The following is a 6,991-nucleotide window of genomic DNA, read 5'->3' on the forward strand; positions in this document are numbered from 1 at the left end:
GTGGTTCGCGAAATCCTCCGGAATTTTCTTGCGAAGCTCCTCACGACTCTCGGGCAAAACTACTACCGCTGAAGTCGCCCACACGTTGGGCCGCCAATTGGAGAACTCGACCTTATGGGCCAGGCGGCGCAGGGCACGCCTAAGATCTCCGAGTTCACCTGCCTTGACTGACAGAGACACAAGACACTCTGTTAGGCGTAGAAAAGTAGTTTTATTAGCTGCAGCTAAGCACAGTTATCTAAGAAGTACCACACAGGTAGGTTCTCAAGAGACTGCCACTTCAATCTGTGGCGCACAGTCTATTATACAATACAAGTTTACAATGACAACTCCCAATATACACAAAACTGACAAATAGGAATAGTTCGAAAACAAGCTATCGGATGTCTAAAACACACCCTCCTTTCAGACCCCGTGTGCTCTCCTCCCATCAGGTTAATCAATACTGGTGCCCGTAATTCAATTTGCAGGTGGCAAAACATGTGTAGAATGCTTCAAAGGAAGGGTTATGTAACAAGAGAACACACGAAGAGAATAGTGAAGGCCAGTTAAATAAGATAAGGTAGAGAAGAATGGTGGGACCCAAACAGTGGAGTAAGTCATGGATTAATCAGTCTAGACATGGCTTTGCGAACTCAGCAGGACCCTGACATCAGTATCGCACACAAGGACAAAGGCTGTTCTTCAACGAGAAAAACATCGAGCAGCTGAAAGTGGCAGAAAGACCATTTTTCCGTGTTAGCCGTGCTGCCTGAGTGAGGCAAGATAAAATGGCGACTAAACGCAAAATGGCGGCTATAGCGAAGCAAGGCCAAAACTACGTAACCTCAAAAGGTGGGTGAGGGCTTCGTTATTCCAATCGGTCTACAATACACATTTATCAGCGCGAGTTGAGTATGGTTTGGCCATTCCAACAGCACGCACTGGACATCCGCAGAGTTAGTTTTAAGGACCCTAGCCTTGCAACCCAAATGGGATGCCACCCATATGCAGAGCCCCCCCCAAAGGCCGTCCCTTCCCCGCCCACTTAGCTGGAATTGAGAAGGCTGCATAGCCGGATCGCCATTCATCCTCCCTTGCCCATGTCTCCTGAAACAGGCATACATCCTGTGTGTCGATAAAAGACCCCCACTCGGGGGAGTCTAGTTTGCCCTGAAGTCCTGCCAAATTCCAAGAGAGAATGGACAAGCAAGATATATGCTCATTGTGAAAAATACCAGGGTAGTCGAGCGTGGTAGCAGCAGTAATGTCCACCAGCTCGGTGGCAGATTCACTAGTTTGGAGTTCCACACAGGTAACACCCTCAGCGGGGAGAGGAGGGAGACAATGTGAGGTTCCCCTTGTAGATCTAGTTGCCATGTTTGGCCCCCGGGGCAGGGATGACACAATTTGTGTTGAAACTACTTTGGGACTTTCGTGTTCTGTGCCTTCAGGGCAACTGACGTTTGGTTGGCCACGCGTGCGCTGCTTGGACTGTAGTCTTCAATCACAATCGTCCATGCCTGTGAACACATCAAACCTATTTACTGTCTCCAGAGGTGTGAAGGGTCTCAGGTGATCCATTCTCCTGTTGATATTTCTGTTAAACCTAGGAGGTACTGTATTCCGACCAAAGGGATCAACTACAGGTGGAGGGTATAGTACATGTGACTGGTGCCTGGCATTGTACGGTATTGGAGGGATATTCTGATTGAATGCCTGACCACCAGTATAAATTGGGGGGAGCACTAAGGATCTAGGGTAGAAATGGGTCAGAGAACGAGGGACGATGCAATTGCTGCCACTACCCCGAGGCCAGTTTAGTATGTAGTTAACCGCTCGTGGGTCTCTGAAGTTTACAACAACGAGATCTCCCTCGATATCCTTGACTCTACTACCTAGCCAAGGGAGTCGCCAAACGTGCACGATCTCGCCATTGATGTTATGTGTAAGTGGTCTGAATTGGCTGAGCCAGTGCATAATTTTATTTTTCAGCTGGGGGAACCCTTCCCTCTTATTATCTGGCAATGTAGGGACCTCTGTCAGAACAACCACGAAGGGAACAGCTTCGGGGGGGTAGTTCTACTTGGGGCCCTTTGTGCGTTTGTACCCTGGCGTGTCTGGTGCTTCCCCACTCCTCCCGTGAGTTTACTACAGATACTTTTTCAGGTCCCCTTGGAGGTTCACTAACTGCATTTGCAACTGGTTTGTTTATCTGCTTTTACTGCATTTGCAACTGGTTTGTTTATCTGCTTAGAGGGTGGAGGCTGCTTGGAGTTTGTGAGGTTAGTAGGTTGGGATGTAACTTTTGGGACATTGGGAGTGCGCGATGTCACCATAGCTGTAGGTGGCACAACCCCACTCACCAGTGCCTTAGTTGGTCCGTCGTTGACAAGAATTGCAGACTCAATATCCTCAAGCCTTTTCTCAACCCTCTTCAGCCTCTCTAATATGGGTAGGATAAAATACCTTATTAGATGTTCCATACTGTCCAGTGAGACGGCAGAAGGTACTTCTTCGAGCAGGGAGTCAGCAGGAAAAACAATTGGAAGAGTAGTGTTCACAGCCTTTACAGCTGGTGCCAGTGATAGTGGAGGTGCCGAGTTTAGTATATTAGCTGGTGTGGCCATAAGGTCCGGGGCAGTTCTAATGCTATACTTTGGCGGTTTGCCAAAGTCGGAGTGACTGATCTTGGGCTTTTACAGGTCCCCCGCCTTGCGTCTTCTTTTGGGTGGTGGTGGACAATGGACTTTGGCAGGCACCGGTTTCCTCGGCCTGTTTTGAGCAGATTTGCCCCAGACGGGAGTCCGGGCGGTCGGGTCAACATCTATACAAATGGGACTACGAAGAAGAGTGTCACTAATGGGCTGGTCAGTAAGGACCAGGGGTGTGGGAGTGCATTCTCGTAACAGGAGTGGGACACTCTCTAAGGATAGGAAGTCTTCATTTCTGCCAGTACATCCTATGCTGGGGGAAAGGGCATGGAGCGGAAGGTCTATAGGAGCCCTATTTTTCATACATTCGACAGAGCGCCGGCGCTCTGCCAGAAAATTTTCCCTGTCTAAATCAGTGGGAACCCTTATAAAATAATTGTCAAGTGTGCCATTATTCGTCCCCCCCCCCCGTATTTTCTGGGACAGCTTTGTCGGGACTCTGGGCCATAACAGACAAGTACACCTACTGGTAAGGTCAGTATATGTGGCGAAAGAGCGTAGGCCCAGCCCGGCCTCACTCGGCCTCTGAGGGCTAGGAGGGCCCGCCCTTTGCCCGGGCTTAGCCCGGCGCCCGCCCGCGCGCGTCCTGTGAGGCGCGTGTCAGAGAGTGATCTTGTTGCCAATGGGCGGGCGGGGCACCCAGGAGGGAGGCGGGGTCATTGGGGAAGAGACTCCAGGTGCGGCTCAACACACGCCGCTAGCAATCCTGGGACTCGCAGTCCCGCTGATGCTCCGCCGCCCACGATGGTCCTTCTGCTGCCCGGGACTCGGCAATGAAAAAGCACTCCAGGAATCAGGTCTGTCCCACACAACTCCGAGCGGCTCCCGCGAAGCGGGGGCCGCGAGTCGTGGCTTTAACCACCCAGGAGGGAGGCGGGGTCACTGGGGAAGAGTCTCCAGGTGCGGCTCAACACACGCCGCTAGCAATCCTGGGACTCGCAGTCCCGCTGATGCTCCGCCGCCCACGATGGTCCTTCTGCTGCCCGGGACTCGGCAATGAAAAAGCACTCCAGGAATCAGGTCTGTCCCACACAACTCCGAGCGGAACCCTCTAACCTAACCTTCATTAATTGCACACTGGCTTTATATATATGGACAAATACAATAGTTAATATTTAAAAAAGAAAAAATCACTGAAATTCACTAGTTATAGTTTAGAGAACTAACTATAACTTGCTCCCCCCTCATGAACCGCTTATATCCTGACATTACATCACTCATGACATCTCAAATGACATCAATGATGACATCACTCATGATATCATCCAGTCATTGTGACAGTGTTCTATAGGTTTTGCAGACTTGAAGTAATTTAGCTAGCTACTCCTGTACCCAATTTTCTATCACCAATCAAGTAATATTGGATATAACCTCTGATCACATGTTGGACACATATGGTGGTTGACCGCAGGTTGACTAGACGGCCTCATAGTTTTAAACTTGTTTTAACAGAACAGCATTGCCACTACTGTAGTACCACAGGGGGTGCAGCACTGGGTACTGCTGTAACAGATGCTAGAACTGTGGTACCTGTGACTTGAAATATATATTTTTTTATTTTGGCTTTGGCTTCTGGGGGTGCAGCCTTCCAGTTAGGACCACCACCATGGTACTGAGGGGCAGGGATTGCCCATCCTGCCCCCCGTATGTGGCCCTTCATTGATTTTTTTTATGACTCTGGGACTGTGCCCCTGAGGCTTGTGATGCTGCCACAACATATGCTCAATTTGTGGCCAGCCAATCAGGATCCACCCATCCACTTTGAATGGGCCAATAAGAGCATATAGAACAGATATCTTAACTATTAATGCAATATATATCTTAACAGATATCTTAACTGTTTACTAGTGTTAATCCCTTCTTGCCCACCCGATCACCTTTCTAAATATTAATTTCTGAAAACCAGCTGAACAAATTTACACCACATAACCAAAAACATGAAAGTTCTAACTTTTTGCCAAGTTTGGTGTACTTCCCTTCAACGGTTTTTGCCGTATCAGAGAGCACAATTTCCTATGCGATTTAAAATGGATAATCGCATTTTTGGGACCACACACTTTTTCTTGGCCTTTCCATGAAGGAGCCAAAGTAAATGAGCCTTGTTTTTGTACGTTTTGTGCAGATTTGCAAAACAGCGCTAAAGATATCAAAGTAACAAAAATGTGTTTGTTCCATAGCAGACATTTTGTTCCTTTGACCTAACTATAACTACTAAACAGTGAGGATTGTCTTGTAATCAATTGTACTACCATGGGGCCACATCAGCCCTCATCTAATTGACCCATGGGCAGATTCTGCGGTCTATTGTATCATCATTACTGGACATTAGGAGCAGTCTGAGCCTTTCCTTTATATATAATTTCATGACTCTAGCCTTCATGAAAAAGCTTACCTCCCTTTCAGGTTTAGGTTTTTCAGAGAATTACGTTTTTTTTGTTTTGACATACAATGTTGGTTGCGAACACATTATAGTGGTTATTGGAGTATGATGATGGGTGTGTTGGCAATTGAGTTTGGTTGTGTGGTCGTAGATGGTGGATGTGCTGCTGTATTTTTTTGGTTGCTGGACATATTCTACTGTTGATTCTAATGTTCCGTTGCTGTATGATGTTGTATGATATTGATGCTTGGTGGGAATATGATGCGAGTGTCAGCGCATTACGTTGGTAGGGTATGGTTATAATGATAGCTGTGTAGGTGTAGGGTAGTTGAAATTTTGGTCTGCATGCTGGCGTACACGGGTGTGTGTGTCCATGCACCCTGCTGTCTCTTTGTGTTTCCTTCTTACAACCCTACCTTCTGCCTTTGTGCACCCCACACCTCAGCTGCTCCTATTTGTGTCCACATCACCACTTCCCATATATGTGCCCACATTCCACCTGCAAAAGAACTATTGATGGACAGAATGCAGAACAATGTCATACATTCTCCCCAGTACAGAGATCTGGGCCTAAATCCATCGTTTTTGGCTCACCATGCCATTCCAATTTGGACTCAGCCATATGCAAATCAGTCTTGACCCTGAACCCAATGGGAACAGTCCAGCCAGTACTGCCAGGACAGGTCCTCCCTGGACTGGAAACAAGCATCCTAGGACCGGTTTCGGGCTTTCAACCCTCATCAGCCAGGATAGCTTGACTCCAGTGGCATGGAGAGCATGGGACCCACGTCTAGGCATACCCGTACCACTTGGGGTGACAAATGCAAAACCAATTGATGGACAGAATGCAGAACAATGTCATGCATTCACCCCAGCACAGAGATGTGGGCCTAAATCCATCGTTTTTTTGCTCACCATGCCATTCCAGTTTGGACCCAGCCATATGCAAATCAGTCTTGACCCTGCGCCCAATGGGCACAATCCAGCCCGAACTACCAGGCCAGGTCCTCCCCGGACTGGAAACAAGCATCCTAGGACCAGTTTCGGGCTTTCAGCCCTCATGGGCCAGGATAGCTTGACTTCAGTGACTTGGAGAGCACGGGACCCACATCTGGGCATACCCGTACCACTTGGGGTGACAAATGCAAAAACAACAATTGATGGACTGAATGCAGAACAATGTCATGCATTCACCCCAGTACATAGATCTGGGCCTAAATCCATCGTGTTTTCCTCACCATGCCATTCCAGTTTGGACCCAGCCATATGCAAATCAGTCTTGACCCTGCACTCAATGGGAACAGTCTGGACGAACTGCCAGGCCAGGTCCTCCCTGGACTGGAAACAAGCATCCATCTTGACCCCTGCAGCCCATGTGTGCTCTTGGTATTGCTGCGTTGTCCCTCTGTGTGCTCCCTGCCGCTGCATCTGTGTGCCTTTGTCACCTGCCTTGCGGCCGCTCAGTGTGGCTCCCAATCCCTTGCAGCCCCTTTGTGTCTCCTGCTATATCTCGCACTAAAGCCACTTTGCCTTACTGCCCTCTATGTGCCCACCCTTCTTGTAACTTTAGCAATGTAATAAATGATGGCGTCGTAATTTAAAATTCAAGCCAGCCCTTGTTTATCTTTTTTTAAATAAAATCCTCCAAAGTGTGCCAAATTTAGGGGAGATTAAAATAAATGATGCTGGGAGTTTAGAGAAGGGGATGCTTTATTACAAACACCCTTAGGGAGGAAAGGAGGCAGTACAGGTCTTTCCTCTGCTGTGCCCAAGGGTGGGAGGTGGGGTCTTTCACAACGTTACTCTCCGCCATACCTAAGGGCAGGGGCAGTGTGATTTCTAATGGTCACCCTCTACTTGCCCAAGAGTGAGGTATGTATACTGCCCCCACTTTCCTTGCCCAAGTACAAGTGGGGGG

Source organism: Lissotriton helveticus, chromosome 3_1 (genome assembly GCF_964261635.1).
Source record: "Lissotriton helveticus chromosome 3_1, aLisHel1.1, whole genome shotgun sequence".
Classification (NCBI taxonomy): Eukaryota; Metazoa; Chordata; class Amphibia; order Caudata; family Salamandridae; genus Lissotriton; species Lissotriton helveticus.